Source organism: Dromiciops gliroides, chromosome 1, assembly GCF_019393635.1.
Source record: "Dromiciops gliroides isolate mDroGli1 chromosome 1, mDroGli1.pri, whole genome shotgun sequence".
Taxonomy (NCBI): Eukaryota; Metazoa; Chordata; class Mammalia; order Microbiotheria; family Microbiotheriidae; genus Dromiciops; species Dromiciops gliroides.
Window position 1 is genome coordinate 211782964 of NC_057861.1, and position 20018 is coordinate 211802981.

At 34.5% G+C, this 20018-nt stretch overlaps 1 pseudogene; it reads right to left on the bottom strand.

Annotated features, from left to right (window-relative positions):
* Positions 1–13503: 13503 nt before the first annotated feature.
* Positions 13504–20018, bottom strand: part of LOC122747180 — a 35935-nt pseudogene continuing 29420 nt past the window's right edge.

Sequence of the window (20018 nt, forward strand, 5' to 3'; positions counted from 1 at the left end):
CATACCCTTTGACTCAGCAATACTGCTACTAGGTCTATATCCCAAGGATATCACAAAAAAGGGAAAAGGACCCACACTTACAAAAATATTTATAGCTGCTCTTTTTATGGTGGCAAACATGTAGAAGTTGAAGGGAATGTAACAGAATACTATTGTACTGTAAGAAATGATGAACAGGTAAATTTCAGAAAAAAAACTGGATTTATATGAATTGATGCTGAGTGAAGTGAGCAGAATCAAGAGAACATTCTACACAGAAATAGCAACATTGTGAGATTAACTATCATAGACTTAGCTCTTATCAGCAATACAATGATCCAAGACAATTCCAAAAGACTCCAGGTGGAAAATGCTTTCCACATCCAGAAAAAGAAGTTTTGTTGTTTTTTTTTCCTTTCTGTTATGATTCTTCTCTTACAACATGATTAATGTGGAAATATGCTTAGTATGATTTTAATGTATAACCTATATCAGATTTCTTGCTGACTTAATGAAGGGAAAGGGTATGTAAGGGCCTAAAATTCTAACTATGATGTCTAAAATCTAATGAGTGGTCACCTTAAATTAAAAAACATATAGCACCAATCTTTGGGAATTAAATTTTTATTAAAGTATATTAGGGATTAGTAAAGAGATACATGTGGATAAAGTATCCCTATTCTGCCTGGCCCCTGCTGTCTTTGGCGCCAAGCTGAAGTCCCGCAAATGCAAGGCTGCTTCTCAGTGGCTTCTCCCAGAACCTTTTGTGAAACAGGAAACAAGGGCCATCCACACATACACAGCTCCAAGCTAATTGGCTGGTAACTTTGATTGACACAACTAACAGGTGCTCACTTCTGTATGCTAAAGTCACAAGGTTTCCAAGTCACATGTTTTTTCCTCATGGCGGAGCTTCCTTGAAATATCTTTCTCAACAGGTTGGTAGCGCTATAAATCTTATAGGAAGGGAAGGAGGGAAAAAAATTTGGAACTCAAAATTCTACAAAAATGAATGTTGAAAACTATCTTTACGTGCAATTACAAAAAAGTAAAATACTAATAAAACAAAAATAAAAAATAAATGTTAATATTTCAGAAAATATGATGGAAGATGCATACCAGAAGTGAGTAGACTGTAACTCATGATATAAAAAGGAGATGGGCCAGGAAAAAGGCCAGGAATAACAGATGCAGAGCCAGAATGGTCCAGTCCTACCCTTGTTACATCATGAGAAATAAAGAAGACCTCTTGAACATTGAATAGATCTCCTGTGATATATTTAAGTTAAGACATACATACACAAGAATCCCATAGGATGGATAAATATGGATCTTCAAAGGTAGAAAAAATGAATAATTCTATACTAATGAAATTATAGACTTTTTAAAGCATTTGAAAATATAATTTATAACTGAATTGCTTTTTTTTTATGAGGCAATTGGAGTTAAGTGACTTGCCCAGGGTCACACAACTAATAAGAGTCAAGTGTCTGGGGCCAGATTTGAACTCAGGTGCTCCTGAATCCAGTGCTTGTGCTCTAACCACTGTGCAAACTAGGTGCCCCTGAATTGCTTTCTAATCCTCAAATTTTACATAAAGGCCAGAAGAAATCTTAGAGTTACCAAGCTATTAAGTTGAAACAGTATAAATGGTGTCTCCAAATAATTCCAGTAAAGATAGACTTGAATTTGGGCGAGGTTTTAATACAAGTATGCACTCACAGACTTACAAAACCTCTTGTTTTTATCTCTGCTAATTTTTGAGAACCATAACATCATAAATATATAGTTTGACTGGACTTTAAAGATCATCTCATCCAGTCTCCTCATTTCACATGTGAAGAAATTGAGGCCTGAAGATACAGTCCTAGACATTAGGATGTAGACCTTGAATTATGCTTATGGAAAATCTTTCTCATTTGAGATCACATTTTTGCTCACTCCTCAAGGGCTTGACTCTCCTTTTGTTTCTGCTACCTTTGGCATTGGGTCTTTATTACAGAAAGCTTTTCTTCAGTTTTATGAGTAGCTCACCAACTCATTAAATCTCAAAGTTTCTTAGCAATAGCAAGTAAGAAAATAAACAGAGTAGAAATCTTGTCCTTCTCATGGTAAGTTTTTCTCATTAATTACATAGGATATTACAGCTTTAATGCCATTTCAATTATGCCTGTAAGTAATAAAAAGTATAGGGTAGAAATAGAGTGCTGGACCTGTAATCAGGAAAATTGTACTGTTCTCTCTTACATTTACTTTTGACCCTAGTGTATATCAATTAAACTCTTTATGTCTCAGTTACCTAATTATTCACGTAAAATGTGGTCAACAATGGGACTATCTCAAAGGTTGTGATGATGATCACATGAAATGTCAATCAGTCAACTAGGATTTATTAAGTTACTGCAATGCCAGTGATAGGCTTAAATAGAAAGGAAGTAATTAAAACAAAACCCAAAGAAACAAGTTCCTCTTTGCTTTCAAAGGAACAATGAACAAACATTAACATAAATAAACATACACACATTCATATTTGGTCATTGTGTGTGTGTGTATATATGCATATAGAGTATGTATTCACTCTCTCTCCACAAACACACATACATATGCATATGTATATAGATTTAGATAAATAAATTTGAGGGGGAAGCAATCTCAGAAGAAAGGCAATTACTTTAAGGAGGCCTGAAAAAGTTATCTTAGAGAGGTGGAAATTTAGTTAAAATCTGAAAGTAACCAAAAAAGGTAAAAGTGGGGACAAGGACAAAAAGCATCCCAGACATAGAGGACTACTACTAGAAATGCCAGAAGGTGAGAGATGTACTGCCATGTAAGAGGAATAGTAAGGAGGTCTGTGTGGCTAGATAAGAGGGAGGATGTGGAGGAGATGAGGTGCAAGAAGACTAAAGAGGTAGGAGGGACCAGTTTATTAAGAGCTTTAAATGTCAAACAGAGGATTTTACATTTGATCCTGAAGGTAATAGGAAGCTTTTAGAGTTTATTGAATGGGGGGAGGGATAATATGGTTAGATCTATAATTTAGGAGAAAAAAAACAATTAGACAAAGTGAAAGACAGATTGGAGAGGAAAGGGAGAAGCTTTTTACTTTCAGACTGACCTGCAAGCTCCTGCATTAGTTCTGGAGTAAGGTGATATGGACCTCCAACAGTGTGATGGTAGAAAGAAAGTAGGCTTATATGAGACATGTTAAGGAAGTAGAAGTAACAGGACTTAAAAACTGTTGCAATTCAAGAGCAAGAAGGAGTAAGGAGTCAAGAATGATACCTAACTGGGATTATGATTACACCCTACATAGTAATAGGAAAGTTAGGAAGAGAGGAAGATTTAGGGGATAATAAATGAATTCATTTGAAACATATTGAGATTGAGATGTTTATGGGAATTTGGACGAAAAATTTTGTCTGATCCCATGACCCCTCATACTTCTTCAAAACAGAAATTATGCACCAAAAATTAAGTAGGTTTAGTTATTTCCATGGTCTAGGAGACTTAGAATTCAAAAGATGGTATCAAAACAAAACAAAACAAAACAACTCCTCAACCGAATCCAGAACCTAAGTCTCACTTACCATGAGTTAACTCATCACTCCTCTCTCAACCCCTACATTACCAGCATTAAAGCTATACTAGCAAACCCTAAAACATGACAAAGGTTTACATCAAAAGCCATCCCTGTCCCTTGTTTCCCTTCCCCTCTTTCTATTGCTATAGAGAACCCCCCCCACTTCAGACTGTGGAAATGTATTCAGTCCTTAAAAGATAGCTTGGTCATAACTTTACAAGAGCCAAAGCCTTCCACGTTATATAACTTGGAAGAATGAGTCCTCGAAGTTCTGAACTGCCAGTGCTTGGACAGAGAATTGAGGAATAGAGGGAATGGGACAAGTTACCAGGTTAAGACACCATTAATTCAGCTGGGGCTAATTCTGATCACTCAAAAGTCACTTGGGGCAGAGACCTAGGCTGGTCAACCATTAAACTCCTATCACAAGAGGGAGCTGAGACATTTTGAGATCCATCACCCAGGTAAACCAGAATCAGAGGGGAGAGCATCAGAAAGTGAGTAACAAGGAAATTGGGGGGAGTGAGTACTGAAAATATCAAGATTTCAGGAAGAAGAAAATGTGAAGACCTTGAGCATAAATAGATGAATCAACAAGAAAATAATGAACAACAGAAGGATATATGGCTTCCAGATGTAGTAAATGAGTTCAGGTATTGATGAATAAATATTTTAAAAGAAAAAGAAGAATGGGGTCAGCTAGGTGGTGCAGTGGATAAAGCACCAGCCCTGGATTTGGGAGGCCATGAGTTTAAATCTGGCCTCAGACACTTAACACTTTTTAGCTGGGTGGCCCCAGGAAAATCACTTAACCCTCATTGCCCCTAAAAAAAAAGAAAGAAAAAGAAAAATGATCCAACACTTTATGAGACAGAACCCTGTGGAATTTGAAAAGAACATTGAACCATGTAAACTATTCCAGAGTAGTTTAAAAAAGAAACAAGAATTATCAGTATAGAACTTGTCTTACACTACACAAATAATGAACAGAATTGAAAAATTGAATATGCAATGGCAAGCCTCACCAAAGAAACAAAAGAGATAACAACAGATTAGGAATGCTAATACACAGAAATCAGGTACAAACTAGAAGAAAAGAAGCAAAGAACAATAGCATTAAAAGAAAATTTCCTTTCCTATGTAAGCAAAACGTAGTAAAAACTAAGACAGTATGCAGAGAGACAACCTGAGGATCATAGGTCTCAAAGAAGAATATAAAAAGACAAAAATCCTTAGTACAACAATGAAGAAAATAATAGAAGAAACTTTCGAGAATTTCAAAATATAGAAGATAGAAATCCAATCAAAAGAATTCACAGATTGCCTCCAAAAACAAATAAGCAACAACAAAACAAGGCTGCAAACTCTAAGACCCATATTGCTTAAATTTAACAATTCAATTAGAAATGTAGAAAAACAAAAAGTCAAGCAGGGATGACATAGATCAAACATGAATTGAATAATTGGAGATGAGGTGGGGGAGGGGCCCTATGAAGGGCCAGGGCTGGGTTGTAAAATGCCTAAAATGGCAGGCATGAAGTTACTTTTCATGATAGATAAAATTAGGAAGTAAAGTAATTGCTCATCAGTTGGGGAATGACTAAAATTGTGGTATATTAGTGTAATGGAATATATTATTGTCCTGTAAGAAATGATGTATATGATAAAAAAACAAAGACACATGGAAAGATCTCTATGTACTAAGAATAAAGCTAGCAGAGGCAAGAATACAAGATACACAGTAACTGCAACAATTTAAATGTAAGGTACAAAAAGACAACAAAAATAAAATTATAAAGATCAAGGGCAACTAAAATGAAAAGATATGAGATGGTGATGTAAGAATAACAATAAAATAACAATAAAAATATTTTTAAAAAAAAGATGTCTATGCAATATTTAGTTTGAGATGTCTAAAATGCATATATAAACATATTTAATGTATACAAAATGCCTTGAAAACCTTAAATGAATGAAGGAAAAAGCATTTAGTTAGTACTTATTAAGTGGCAATCAATTACTTGATATACAAGTATAAAAGCAGGATTATTTCTCCCCTCAAGGAACTTACATTCTAATAGGCGATATATCACACATGGGAGAATTTAGTTGTAGGTCAGTGGATAAGCCTGGTAGTCCTTAAGTCTTAAGATGAATAACAAAGCTTAATGGTCTGGACAGCAGTTATATAAGCTTCAGGCTCTATAGAAATACCTGCTATTATTATTTAGTATAGGCCTAGATAGATGATTGCTCTCCAGCAGGAGCTGGGATAAGTAGCAATTGAGAACATAACCTTATGAAGCAGCATGGCTATTGTATTTGGCAGGACAAAAAGGGACTTTATGCCTGAATAGATGCCCACATATAGAAAAGTAGATCAATAAATGACTAGGAGAATTTACAATTGAGCTGCTTTTTTTTGTTTTGACTCACAGATGATAACAATCTGTAAACAAGCACTTATTAAAAATCTACTGATTAAACATTTGCCAGAGGCTGTGCTAAGTGCTGGTAATACAAAAATATAAAAATTGGGGCAAGGACAAGGACACAATAATGACAGGTAAGGGAAGTACATTGAAAAGATCTTGGAACATGTATAGACATTCTGTAATTGAGTTGATAATTATGTGGTGAATAGCAAACTCTATCACTAGCTACATAGCCAGAAGTGGGAATACTTTCCATAAGTACAAGCCAGACACAGTATCAGCCATTCTCTCTGCCTGTTCCATCTTGGTTTGACTCCTTATGGTATCTGTTGAGACACAATGCTGTAAGAAGACTTAGGACTTTGGTCCTCTAAGATTATCATGTAGCCCCTGGAAATGGACGTGAATCCTTTTGCCTTTCCTTTTGTTCTTTTGCATTTTAGGTAAAAGAGACTACAATTATCCCTTCCACATAGGGACACACCTCCCTCACAATTTAGAATATGTATTGGTGTGGGGGAAATGTTAATACTTTTGCTATTGCTATACACTCAAAATAAATATAATTTTGGGAAACCCCATTGGTATTATGTAGTTAAATATAAATGGGACACAAATCACTGTTAGGTAACAGTGAGTAGGTGTAACGATTGGAATGATGCCACCTGCTGGAGACTTACTAAAGGAAAGCTCCAACATGAGGAGAGGGCCTCTGAGGGCAGGACCAAGTGTCTTTCCCTTGGCGTCAGGAAGTGACATTTGCTTGTGGGAGGAAGAAGGGGGAGGCTGGCATGCTGGCTCACCCTCTTTTGTGTGGACTCTGGCAGAGAGCAGAGCTAGGAATGCTCTCTCCCTTTAATACATAGATGAATCTAGGCCTTTCTCTTTCTCCTCACAAAATTCTTATTCTCCTTAATAAATGCTTAAAAGTCTAACTCTTGCTAAAGCTTATAATTTATTGGCAACCACTCATTAGATTTTAGACAGACTAGCTAGAATTTTAGCCCTTACATAGGGGAGAAAATGGTTTTGACTTAAGCCAAAGATATTAGAAGAAGAGTGATTACCCAAACTTTCAGAGCACCCCTGAGGCCGATGTTTTATGCTAGCTTACCCTCAAAAGAGTGATCTAGAGCACCCTTGCTACATTTGTCTGGAAGGCTACTTAGCCACTGCCTCAGAGGGCCAAAGGTCACAGTAAACAAAAGAATTCCATAGTTAGGAAACTACTAACAGATCCACACTGTAGAATCTCCTGTTTTTGACCTTTAACAATGATTTACTCTGGGTCTAAATCCTGGTATAGGATACATAAATGCCCTAATGATGTTCAAAAAGTACTGACTCAGGATTCAGCAATTCTAGATTCAAATATTCTCCTTATTGCCTACTATTTATGGGACCAAGGGCAAGCCATAACCCCCAGATGGCCTCAGTTTGACCACATGTTAAATAATGAAGAGGCCTCTGTGGTCTCTTCAGATCTCAGTCTATTATCCTCTAACTTGAGCAACTTCAGCAAATTTTCTGAAAATAGGAGTAAGCCAAAGGGATCAAAGACTATGTCAACACTCAATGAGCCTTATAACATAGAAAACCCTAGTTATTAAAAGGCTGACATCAAATGCCTGGGATTTCACTTGGGGGATGGGGTAAAATGACAACCCTTCTTCCTTACCAACAGTAACCAAGACATTGACTTCATACTAGACCCATTTTATTTTGCTTTGTTTTTTTTTTCCAAATTATATAATTTTCATCTCACCTGATTTCTCCTTGCCATCAATTACAGTATGGTTTAGAGAAACCATTTGCATTATTTCCTGCCTCCTTAGCCTCGTGTGACCACTTAACAGAGGAAGTTATTCACTGAAATACTCTTGGGCAAGAATGTAATCATTCTCTTGGCACACTTTGCCCATCAAATTTTTGTCTGTAAAATAAATTATTTCCAACAAAGGAGCTTTTGGCTTCCTTTGTAGAAGGAATTCACTGGTCTTAGCTGAACCTAAAGTTTCCTCTAGGTAGTATTAAACTTTGAAGTGGAAAACGGGTGCTAATAAACCATACTAATATCCTTCTGTGGGCTTTAGAACATGAATAGACTTTGGTGGGAACAGGAGATCTGTAGTTGCAGTTATAAAAATTATACATTTTATAGCCTTAAATGGAAGTGAAAAACTGAAATACTACATTAGCAGAAGAGCTCAGTGGAAATATAACAAGCAGCTTTAAGCTAAGGCTCCAGAAAAATCATCTGTATCAAGACTATTTTGAAATGATCAATTACAAAGGGATTAAGGAAGAGTGGATGAAAATATACCTCAATTTTTCTCCTATTAGAATGTCTTTTTTACCACTTAGTTTATGGTAGTCACTACTCTCTTGTCCTTCTATGATTTTTAATCAGATGCTTTGTGTAAATCTGGAGTCAAAGCCTAATGGTAAGTAATTACATTAAATCTGCTAGAGTCATCAGTATAACCTGCAGTTTTGTTCTGATTAATCTTCCAATAGAATCAGCCTGCTGTGGCTGAAAGAATACAGGACCAGGATGTAAGAGACCTGGCTTCTAGTCCTGGCTTCATTACTAACTTATTATGTGACCTTGAATAAATCAATTCACTTCTCTGACCTTCAATTTCCTTATCTAGAAAAAGAGGGCATACTATAAGGCACTCTCTAATGGCCTTTTTCATATTGGATAATTGATGGCTCTTGACATGCACTTTGCATTTGCATGTGTGCTCCTGAAATGCTAGGTTTGGTTTAGATTTTTTTTTTGGTTAAATAAGTAATCTCTTTAAGTATATCTCATGAGCTTGCAACTTAATGGAAACTTATAATGCTTCATTTTGCTGTGTGGATAATTGTCTCTATATTTGCCTCTTTTTGTGCTGTTATGCTACTTTTATGAAAGGCACACACATCTATGGCCACCTTTACCTCATCATTTCCCTAAGAAGCATAAACTATGGGAAATATTGGTACTTATAAGGGCTAAGCATTCTCTAATTGAATCTGACTCCAGGACACCGGGTCATTTTACTCAAGGTCCTCTTTTCTGTTCTAATGGCATTTTGCCCTGGATACCCAGGCAGAAAGAATAGTAAAAGAGCCATACAAAAATTACAGCCTCAGGAAATACTTCATTAGTGTAAACTGAACAACATCATCTCTACATACTCAAGATCCTGGAATCAGCATATAAAGGAAAATGTGGCAGACATCTAATGTAGAAAAGTATTTAATTTCTGTAAACAATGCTTTAAGTATTTGATCTGTGTATTCCAATCTTTCTACAAAATGGAACACACTAAACCAATCAGTTAATCTATGATTTTTTTTTTCTGATAGCAAGAATAGGTTAAATTGGGCTTTATTGTTGTTTTTTAAAAAACACAAAGGGTAAAGGAATTATGCCATCAACAAATTAACTTATATTTATTTAGAGTTACATTTTATAGATATTACTTTAATAGACCTCATAATGACCCTAGAAAATGCATAGCGCAAATATTATTAATCTAGTTTTACAAAGACCTAAAGACGTTAAATGATATCCTCTAGAAGCCATATTACATATCAAGAAAGGTCCAAAAATCTGGGACTGGGACCTGGGTTTCCTGACATAATATCCAGTGACTTTTTACTGTAACCTATTGCTAGGATAAAAAAAAAAGTCAAGCTACCAAAGAATTTTTTAAAAGGATCTAATCAAGTCATTATCATAAAATGGCCAATTGCTATCAGAATTTCCTGAGTAAAAGGCAGATATTTCTGAATGTTTCTGAAATGTATGACAGTGTGGTATAGTGGAAAAAATGCCCACCTTGGAGTCAGAGGACATTAGTTTTCATCCCTAAGTTCACATCTTGCCTCTTCCACTTACCACCTGTGGCCTTGGAGAAATCATTAAGCCTCAAATTTCTTCTGTAAAATGAAGAGTCTAGCTGAATTCTAAGGTCTCTTCAAGCTCTACTTTTGGGATGATACTGGTTTATTTACTCAAAGGAGAGTACATAATCTTTTCTATTGATGTTTTAATAATAAATACATAGCTGAATGACATAACAGAATGATGAATTTGTTTTAAAGAAAGATAGCATACATTTAATGAGTAATAATGGGATAAATGTTTAGGATTTTCTGAAGTTCTACTCCAAGGTTCCCCTCATCATGGGGACTGCTGGTAACTCAAAATGAATTTAGAATCTTTGATTCCTTCAGGACTCAGTTCAAATAGCACTTTGGGACAGTTGTAATTCTCTATTTCTCTTTGCCATCTTTCAACCTCTATTTTTGTTTTCATTTTCCCTGCTAATATGTATTATGGGCATTTGGAAGTTACTACTACCATACTTCTGCTTTTTAAGACAAAAAATAAATCTAATATGTATACTACTGCTTTTAATTGGCATTGGAACTTTCTGGAATCATAAAGGTAAATGATAAGGAGATATGGAAAGTCCTATAGAGTCAAATATATATATATACATATTTTCATAAGGATTTATTTTTTCAGATAGGACATGTCTTCCAAATTTAAACAAGGATAACAAGTCATATTTCATAAATATAATTAATTCAACCACAGATATCTTATACCAGCTCTGATTACAATTTTTTGTTTGTTTTTATGATTTATTTTTCATTGCTATGAATGTATAATTTATAGATCGGAAGGAACTTTATGTTGCCTTAAGAAGATCATACATTTGGAGATACAGGCAAGGACAGAGAATTTTACATCTATACATGTGTGAAAATAAAAGATCTGTTATTTGATTATAATAAGAAGCTCTCAATGTGGGAATTCAGAATTCACTTCACCAAACCAGATTGAGGAAACTAGGTGACTCAATAGATAAGAGTGTTGGATATGGAGTCAGGAATATCTATGGGGCACAAATTCAGTACTCATACTGTTTGTTGTTTTTTTGGTCTTCATATGAGAAGTTTGTTTTTTGTTTTTTTTTTAATTGTTGTAGTGATGGCTGTGTTTTATAATTTCCCTTTGAATTGTTTAAAGTTTTGATTCTTTCAAAATTTATTTATAGACATATAAAATAACTATGAGAATATGTCTATTATGGAGATAACATATTATAAATATGTATATAAAGATCAAGTGAGATGTAAAACATGGAGGAATATATCCTCAACTAAAGTACTTGGCATTGTCATGGCAGGTGTCTGGTAGATGGTCCATTTTTATGGGGCAGTGCACTGAAGATAATACAGAAAGTCCTGAGTGAATTCTAAAGAAGTGGTAAGGATAGTGGTTTAAATAGGAAAAAAAAAGTGAATTAAAACACGTTTCTAGTCTATGTCATGTGTAAATATATTCCTATATATTTCTAATATATATAAACATATATGTATGTATATACATATATATACACATATTAATATGTGTGTTGTAATGACTAAGACTAAATGTGTGGTCCCCTTAAATTAGAAACTTTTAGCACGAGTCTTTGAGGATTAAGCATTTATTAAAGCATAGTAAACATGGAATTCAGTAAGTTTAAGAAGAAGCCTATCTACCCTAGGGTTGTCTGGCCTCCCTCTTCTCCTTCCCTTCTACTACCATGAGGTTCTAGGCACAGAAAAAAAAGACAGGGAGCCAGCCTTACTTCCTATTTTCTGCCTCCCTCCCCGGAAGAGGCGAACTTTCAAGCTGATTGGTTAAATTGGTTCCCTGGACTTCAGAGTGGTCTCCTTGTTGAGTTCAAAGTCCTTAGCTTCTGAGAACAATACCCTATTTAGGGCCAGGCAGGTGTGGTTTCACTTTATTTTACTTTAAGTAGGTTCTCAGTCAGTCTCTCAGTCAGACTCATTTAAATCAATCAATTCTAAATCAATCTCCAGGTGGGGCCTTTGGGAGTCTAGCAAATCCCATCATTTAATCACAGTGTATATGTGTATCTTTGACAGTAAGCTTATTTTAGAATTGAAAGAGAATAAGAAATTGGACTGGATTTCATTTGTTAAATTATCCTAGAGTACAGGTAAGATTTATATATATATATATATATATATATATATATATATATATATATATATATTATCTTATTATGTTATAATTTATAATTAACAAAGGGATAGTCTACCAAAAAAATTGTCATGGCATGATTAAAAAAACTTCTTAATATCATCGCATTCATTCATTCATTCATTCATTCATTCATTTGTCTATCTATTCATTTATTTATTTATTTGCTCACTAATTCATTTATTCATTTATCTATTTATAAAACCATTCATCCATTCACTCAACCACTCATTCATTCATTCATTCATTCATTCATTCATTCATTCATTCATTCATTCATTTGTTTATTCATTCCTTTGTCTATCTGTCTATTTGTGTGTTTGCTTACATATTTATTATTTCATAAAAATTCATTTATTTAATTTTGGTTTATTGTTTGTCAATGAAGACAACATAGATTATTTGGGAAAAGGTTAATCATCATGTACAAACATAATGAACTAACAAATTGCATATAGTATAAAAAGGACCCTCTGAAAGTATCTAAAAAATAAAGGCAAAACTGCATGAGCTGACAAGATAGGGTTTTAAAGAGAAACTAAAAAGTACCATAATTACTTTTTTAAAAACACAAACACCAATCCTATAACTGTAAAGTATTCCATGCTTATCAAACAGTTTATTGCAGAATAGAAGGTATAAATAGAAGCAAAGATATAGAGCACAAAAATGATTGCCATATATTTGCAGAGGAAGCAATAGAATGGTCATCTACAGTACTGTGTAAGATGATTCTATAAATGCTTTTTAATTATAGGGAAGCAACTGTTTTCAAATACTGAAAAAACAAACATTCAAAAGTCAAAAATTTCATCTGGGTGTTCAAGGGACAATTTATGATATGCCGAGATATGTTATACACTGAATAAAGCATATTTTTGTGAACCTACACTATACATGGCTATGTGAATCACTAGCAGCACAAAAAAATATGATGTTTTATGAAATGTTCATGAAATATCATTTTCATGTATCTTATGGTAGTGTAATGAGGAGCTGTTGAGCATCAATCCTGAGATTATATACAAATGAGATTTTTAGAAACTGTGGGGAAAGGGGATCATTCTGAAGTGAAATGAGTAATAAGCAACACTACAGATAATAATAAGCTCAGACACATAGATTTAGTGCTTGAAGTGACTTTATAGCTATATGCTCTTCAAAAAAATCACCCAATTTAAACAAGTACATAAGATGCCTTGGCAAATAAATTCTTTTACAAATTTAGTGCTATTGAACTGTTATAAATACTGTAGATTCTCATTTCTGAGAACTATGATATTTGAAGTTAAATTATCATAAAATAAAATTACATTTGTTCTTTTTTCTATTTGGAATACCAGGTGAATTAGAAAAAACTGCAGATGTCATTGAAACTATTCAGTCAGAAGATACGATCTCTTCTTTGATATGAAACTATAGAAAAAGTCTCTATCCCAGACAATCTTCTCTTAAGTGGTTGTGGTTGGCAAGTGTTGTTTATACATGCCTGCAGTGTTTCAGCAGCATTGTAGATCATGTGTTCTTTGGACATGCCAATGAAAGCAACATGCCAATCAATATGGCTGACATGTAGCAAGTTTTTCTCAAGAACTTGATCCACATTTACCTAAAGGCCTGACCATTTTAACTTATAGTCCTAGGGAGTGAGATTTTTGAGCCTTTTCTAACACATCCCAAAGGCACTGGCATAGCTTGAGTAAATGTTTCTAGATGAATTACATGGGCAGGATCTTCAACTATTAAACAGCCAATGCCAAACTGTTACTTGTCAGGTAGCAATTTGGCAATGAAATTTTCTACAGACATAACAGATTGTTCATGAATCACACCAGTTTGAAGTAAATTGGCTATACCCTCTTGTGCCCCTTTTAATCCAACTGCACTGCCCACTGGTTGTGGTGCAATGTTGGACAGGCCAGCTTCCTTTTAACTACAGCTAAACCAAGGATTTCCTGTAAGGCTTCTCAGACAGCAGCAATTTTTAGCTCTTTATTTAAAATTACCACAATATCTAGTTAACCTGAAGATTTGATATACAGAGTCACGTCTCGGTCCAATGTAGTAATTATATTTTCTACTGAGTGTTTAGTTTTATCAAACAGAGGTGCCCAGCCACACCCTTAATACACCCCATCCCAGTCCCCCAGATACCACAAGCACAAGATTCATTCTGAACCCTTGCCTTCTAGTATCTTCATGCTCCTCTGGGAAAGTGATAACTGAGCCATTTCCAGTTCCCCATGGCACAGGCATCAAACTGACTTGTTGAAAAATAGGAGTTGGCAAAATACCTATTAACAGCAGTTGCAGAAAACGATGGGATCAAGATGTCCAGGGAGTTTTTCCTGCATGATCCCCTGTGATGTCATAGGGTAAATCAACAGAAAATCCTGATACAGATGGACCTGTAGGACGAGGGAAAGTAACAATGCTTGGAGCAGTGATTGAAGGAAAATGTGGAAATCAGGGAGGAGCATTACTATTGAAGGCTATAGCAGTTGAAGGGGAAAAGGGAGGTGGAACTGAATAAACAGGAAGTGAAACAGCAGAAACAGAAGGTGAGATAGCAGAAGCTGGTGAAGATGGTACAAAAGGCAAAGGAGCTGAATTCTTCATGGAAGTAAGTGATGGCACAGGTGTAGAAAAATGTTTGAGGTGGTAAGTATTTCATTTAGGGTATATTAGTAGAAGAAAATGACCTGGAAGAAGCTAGATATTGTAATAACTGTTTCTGCAGCAGTTGGTGGTGGAATTACAGGTATCTCCATTCCCCTCTCTTCCATCATTTTGCTCTGATTGTCTTATACTCAGCAAAGGAGTAGGATATAGAAAAGTTGTGTGACCTTGGTCAAGTCACTTAATCTCTCCTTGATCTAATCTTCTCTAGAAGATACGGAACTGCAGCAGAGGTAATATCTGAGTTATAGACAATGCAGGGTGGGGAAGAGGTGGTCAAGGTTGGGGAACCAGCAGTAAAGCAAGAGGAGGGTGAAGGATGAGGTGTGGGGGTTAGGAATGGGATAGGATGGGTGCCCAAAGCAGCCTCCACCCCCTCCAAAATGGCTGGCCGGTTATCACATTTAGATATAAAAATTTGAGGCACTACTGAAACTCTTAGGTAGGAGCAAAAGGGGAAACAAAGGAGTATGTTGTAATAATATAGCATGGTTTGGAGGAAATGACAATAAACAGTGGGAGCACAGACAAGTGAAATACTAGCTGCTAAAATTTTTCACATATGTTCCATTACTTTTCATGAACTACTGACATTTTATTTTTTGCTTTCAATTTAGAGAAATATCAGTTTAGATTTGAGTGGGGAATACTTGCCAATGCATATCAGAACATTACCTGAAACTTATAATTTTAGATAATTCCTTGGGTGATCAAAAGATTAAGTTACTTGCTTGGAGTTACCCACCAACTAGTCTGGATGTTGAAGCCAACTATGCATGTTTTGCCATACTACCTCCCAATAATGTCAATCTTCACATTCTTGGTATCAATGAAACCAGAAAAAGAAGAATGTTTCAACTAAATGGAAGAAGAGCTGTTAGGTAGTGTTTAGAGAAATAAATGCAGGAATTGACAGAGTTGTCCTTTAAAAAATCAAAAACAATATTTTATTGGAAATTTACAATTTGGAAAATTCAAAGAAACCTTGTTAAGAAGTCCAACTAAATAAATTCATCCCAAGAGTATTTAAGGTTGAAAAGAGAGGAGGATAGCAAATAAAAGAAAAATATAAAGGATATGTATTATTGTTATAGCAGGCTCCTTTTATTGTCCAGGATAGTAAGGCCAGAATAGTTATATTCAAATATTATAATCTCGGATGTTCTTATAGAGGAGATAGCAATAACACTGTGGGTGGGGGAGAAGAAGGGAGAGAGAGAGAGAGAGAGAGAAAGAGAGAGAGAGAGAGAGAGAGAGAGAGAGAGAGAGAGAGAGAGAGAAAGAGAGAGAGAGAGAATAAGCTAGATTAGAACAAGTACATAAAGGGTGGCTCCATGATGGGTTGACATAATTATAGTGAAAGTTTTAAAAATCAGTTTACCTAGTGTCTGAAGGAGGAGAATGAGATTTCCAAAGAAATGGACATATTTCATCCTGTTAATTCCAAAAGTAGATGATAAAATAAATATAAACATGTATATCATTGATATGCTTACTTTGCCAACTATAAAAACTATAAGAAGCATCATGCAGTGAGAGTATCCTTGATGAGAATATTAGTACAAGAACAACTGGCTTTTGCAAGTGATATTCCATAATAGCCTTCATCTTTATCATCATCCATTTAGCTAAAAGCTGAGACATATATGATCCTATTTTCCATTTTTATTATTAGAAAAAATATTAATTTGGTAGAGATAAATGCCACAATAGAAGTTGTCTTCCAATAAGGAGTCTTCCATTCATATATCAAAGTTATTACAGACACCTTCAAATATGTAATAATGGAAACAGTTTTGTTCAATGAGTCTCATCATCAACATCAAATGAGATGTTAAATCGGTGAATGTATAATTACCAAATGTGCTTCCTACAGTAATTTAGATTCAAAGAATAGTTTAAGACCAGAAGGATTAACAAGAGAATTCTGCCAAACATTTAAAGAACAACTAATCCCACTATTATAAAGAGTATTAGAAAAAAATATGTTTAAAAAAGTACTACCAAATTCCTTTTATGACACAAATATGGTTTTGATACTCAAAACAAGAACAAAAAACTAAGAAAAAAAGTATAGACCAGTTTCTTTAATCAATATTGATGCAAAATTTTAAATAAAATATTAGCCAGGAGATTACAGCAATATATCACAAAGATCATACACTACAACCAGGTAAGATTTATACCAGGAATTCAGGGCTGGTTCAGTACTAGAAAAACTATAATCATGGGGCTTATGGGGGCAACTAGGTGGCATAGGGAATAGAATATAAGGCTTGAAGTCAGAAAGACATATCTTCCTGAGTTCAAATCTATCCTCAGACACTTATTAGCTGTGTGAAACTGGACAAGTCACCTATTCCTGTTTGCCACTCTTCATCAACTGTTAAATGATCTAGAGAAGGAAATATCAAATCACTCCATTATCTTTGCCAAGTGTGATGTTTAAAATCTAATGCGTGTTTGCTTTACCTGCCCCCCAGTGTGTGTGTGTGTGTGTGTGTATGTGTGTGTGTGTGTGTGTCGGGAGGAGAACTAGCTAAGTTTATTTATAAATTCAGCAACAGTTTAGGCATTTAAGCATTTATTAAAGTATATTAGGGGTTAGTAAAGAGAGAGAGAGAAAGCTGCCTTCACCTAGCTATCCAAGAGACAGCATTCCCCCACAGTCCACTGGAAGCCCCCTGTCAAACCAAAAGAGGGGCAGTCCCCACAGACAGCTCCAAGCTGGTAGCATTCAAGTCCATTGATTGACATGATTTACAGGCAGTCCGTGAACTTCCAAAACACCAGCCAGACCTTTGAAATCTCAAAAAGGTCACCTCATGCTTTCTCAACAGGGGGTGGTGCCCTGGTTCTCACACAAGAAAACCCCAAATGGGGTAACAAAGGGTCAGATTAGACTGAACAACAAGAAATAAGCATACTTGACAATATTAATAACAAAAACAACAAAAAATCATATTATCTTAATAGGATTAGAAAAAACTTTGGAAAAAATACAATACACTGATTAAAAACACTAGAAAGCATAGGATTAAGTAGGGTCTTTCTTAAAATTGTAGTAGTATCTACCTAAAACCAAGAGCAAGTATTACCTATAACAGAGATAAACGTAAAGCCTTCATAGGAAGACCAGGGGCAAATGAAGGATATAAATTAAGACCACAATTACTCAATATTATATTAGAAATGCCACATATAGATAGCACAGTCATTCAACCTTTTCATATACCACCAACAAAACCCACCAGGAAGAGATAGAAAAAGAAATTCCATTTAAAATAACTACAGATAATAAAATATATTTGAGAGTTTACCGGTCAAGAAAAACTGAGGGATCATAAAAATAAAACTACAAAACATTTTCCACATATATCCAAACAACTTGGATAAATATTAATTTCTCATAGTGAGCATGGGCCAATATAATCAAAATGATCATTCTTTCTAAGCTAATGTACTTTATTCAGTGCCATATCAACCAACACCCCCCAACCCTGCAAAAAAAAAAAAATAACTAGAAAAATAAAGCAAAAAAATTTATATGGAAAAATAAAAGTTCTAGAATATCAGGGAATCAACAAAAAAACAAATGTGAAGACAGCCAGCCTAACAATTCCATATTTTAAACTATATTACAAAATGATAATCATTATGACAATCTGATGCTGACTAAGAAATAGAATGGTGGATCACTGTAATAGATTAGGTAGAGAATACCCAGTTGCAAATGACCTCAGTAATCTAATGTTTGATCAATTTAGACATCCAAGCTTTGGGGGTAAGAAGTCAACATTGAACAAAAATTTCTGGGGAAACTGGAAATCAGTTTGGCAGAGACTAGGCATAGACCAATAGCTCACACAATATTCCACTAGAAGTGACAAATCCATTTAATCTGTCAGGCTTGCAACAAAATAATCTTTCCTAGAATTTCCTAACATTGGAAAAATTAGCTATTGGGAAACTTCTTCAAGAAAAAAAAATTCTCTATTTTAACCACATTCAAAAAAAACTTGAGTAGTTTTAGGTAGAGTTGTTCTTAACTAGAATTTGAAATTTTGACCTAACTTGAAGAAAATCCATAAATAGGACAGATAAAGTGAAAAAAATTCCCTAAATCATTACCCTCTCTGCATTTTAAAAAATTAAAAATATTTTTTTTTATCAATCAAGAAATAATGTTTTAAGCTACGATTATGTGGTAAAGAAGACTGCATTCATTATAGCTATAAACCAAATATAAAGACAACACCCCATGAAGGAAATTATATTCAATGGGAAAGAGAACAATTTTTTAGCACTTTAAAAGTTCTGAGAAAAGAGTATTATCACAAACTAATTTGACTTTGTACAAGTCACTCAGTATCTTCCTACCACAATTTTCTTATCTATTAAATAGAAATACCAATATCTCCGTGGAGATTTTAATAACTACCAGATTACTCCTGAATTAAAAGAAAAAAAAACTATTATTTTGAAATTTGGGTCAACTTTTACCCCTCACCTCTATGCTGACTCACATTTTGGGCCAGATCCCAAGATTGTAAGATAAAGAGGTGTGATATCCAGGCAACTAGTCCTCTGAAGTAATTGTTGCAGATGAAACTATATTTAAAGTAAAGAGAGGTGTATGATTCATTCTTTGTTGAAATTAAGTACATAAAGCTTGGTAAGGGATATTTTGCCCCCCTAATCTGAAAGAGAATATTCAAGGGGAAAAAGTTGTCTTAGTAATATTGGTATCACAATATTTTGGGCTGAATAGTGATGATTAAAAGGACAACATTAAAAATAATTACTAAAATTTTATGCATAATTATATACAAATAATTTTAATAAGTATGTTTAATTTTATAACTATGTATATGTAATATATATGTACACACATAAACACATTTATTGAAAAGTTATACACACATGCTAACTTGGATATATTAGAGAATTTTCCTCATTTAATCTTTGCAAAACCCTGAGGAGGAAAGCATTTTTCCTGTTTTATAGATAAAGAAACTGAAGTACACAGGATTAAATATCTAAAATAAGAGAGATAACAGTCTTACTGTTCTTTGTTCCAATCAAAGCACTTGTATTTACTTCTCAGAATCTCATTTTAGGAAAGCCAGTTTGACTGGAAAGATTCAAAAAGCTTTCCCTCATCCCTCTTAATTCCAATGTTTTTCCTCTTTTAATTTATTCCTATTTGTCTATTATATTGCTTAATTTGTATACATTTCTTTGCATGTCTCCCCCATTAGATTATAAGCTTTTTGAAGGCAGGAAT